The sequence below is a fragment of the Sturnira hondurensis genome, unplaced genomic scaffold (genome assembly GCF_014824575.4).
Source record: "Sturnira hondurensis isolate 20B ecotype Veracruz unplaced genomic scaffold, ASM1482457v3 Scaffold0001339, whole genome shotgun sequence".
NCBI lineage: Eukaryota > Metazoa > Chordata > Mammalia > Chiroptera > Phyllostomidae > Sturnira > Sturnira hondurensis.
The window spans coordinates 1-1435 of NW_028073970.1; the positions used below are offsets into that span (position 1 = coordinate 1).

A 1435-nucleotide genomic window follows, 5' to 3' on the forward strand; every position below is an offset into this window, starting at 1 on the left:
TACAATAGTTTCATCTAGTCCTTTGGTCCCCAAATCGTTCCCTTCCTCTAGTAACCTGGAGTGCAGGATTGAGTTTCAATGATGTGAGTGCCGGACTCCCTCTGAAGCTCTTTGTGTCCACGAACATGCACTATACCTTTCCTAACCCTGTTGTTCTTGCCTCCAGATTGTGAGAAGTGTCAGAAATTCTTCATCGAAAGCTGTGCTGTACATGGGCCCCCTACTTTTGTAAAGGACAGTGCAGTGGAGAGGGGGCATCCCCACCACTCAGCCCTCACCCTGCCCCCTGGGTTGAGAATCGGGCCATCTGGCATCCCTGAGGCTGGGCTTGGAGTGTGGAATGAAGCAGCTGATTTGCCTGTGGGTCTGCACTTTGGCCCTTATGAAGGACAGGTCACAGAAGATGAAGAGGCAGCCAAGAGCAGATACTCCTGGCTGGTGAGAACTATTTACCTCTTCCCCTGTCCTCTGGCTTCCCACATTCCTTCTGANGGCCTGGAAGGACCTCACCTCTTATGTGCTAGACATGGAGGGGATGATGTGGTTAGCTCTGTGTACTGACTGGACTTCACATGAACACAGAGCTCCTGTTTAGGGATCAGAAGGTAAGGGGGAGCAAAGTGGTGCAGACACAAAGGAGTGGCTTCTCCCTTGTGGGGCTCCTACTGTGATTGCACAGGTAGACTCAGATGTGTAGACGATGCATAAAAAAATATCATGTGGTCACAGCTGGCAGTTGAATCCCCATATAGGCTGAATGAGCTTTGATGACTGTGGAGTAAAATAATTCTGACTATTACCTTCCCACCAAAAAAATAAAAGGTCTTTAACATCTTTTCTGAAACCCAGATCACCAAAGGGAGAAACTGCTATGAGTATGTGGATGGAAAGGACAGATCCTTGGCCAACTGGATGAGGTGAGGTCAGCAGGTCTCTGGGTACCAGAGGGGACTCTCATCCCCCACAAGCCCATATATCTGTCCCTCTCATCATGCCTCTCTCAGTGGTCTCTCTTAATCCTTTTTTCCTTCTTTTTCTCCTTACAGTGTTCTTTCATTTCAGGGGACTTTTAGGAAAAAAGTATAGCATGTATCCTCAAAATATAAAACTCTGCTAGACACCATCTGGGTGCTGAAAAGGACCTTGAAGAGCCTAAATTCACCAAGGACATGGATTCCTTTAATTTATCAAGGACCTTGAAGAGCCTAAATTCACCAAGGACATGGATTCCTTTAATTTATCAAATGAATATTAAGCACTTACCGTCTTCTAGTTACAGTGAAGGACTACATTACTTCAGATCACACAACCCATGTCTTATGGAGGACCTCTCGCAGACAGACATTAAACCAACTGCTTTTAGAAACTATAATTTTCAACAGCATTGCTTCTAACTAGAGCTGGGCTCTGAGGCCTAAAGAGGAATGGTCATGGG

The 1435-nt window shown here is 46.2% G+C and overlaps 1 long non-coding RNA gene across 1 annotated transcript; it reads left to right on the plus strand.

The window, feature by feature from the left end:
• Positions 1–32: 32 nt before the first annotated feature.
• On the plus strand, positions 33–1413 carry LOC118974299 (uncharacterized). Its single transcript, XR_005063867.1, has 3 exons — positions 33–438; positions 850–917; positions 1047–1413. It is a non-coding gene; the product is annotated as an uncharacterized LOC118974299 (long non-coding RNA).
• Positions 1414–1435: the final 22 nt, after the last annotated feature.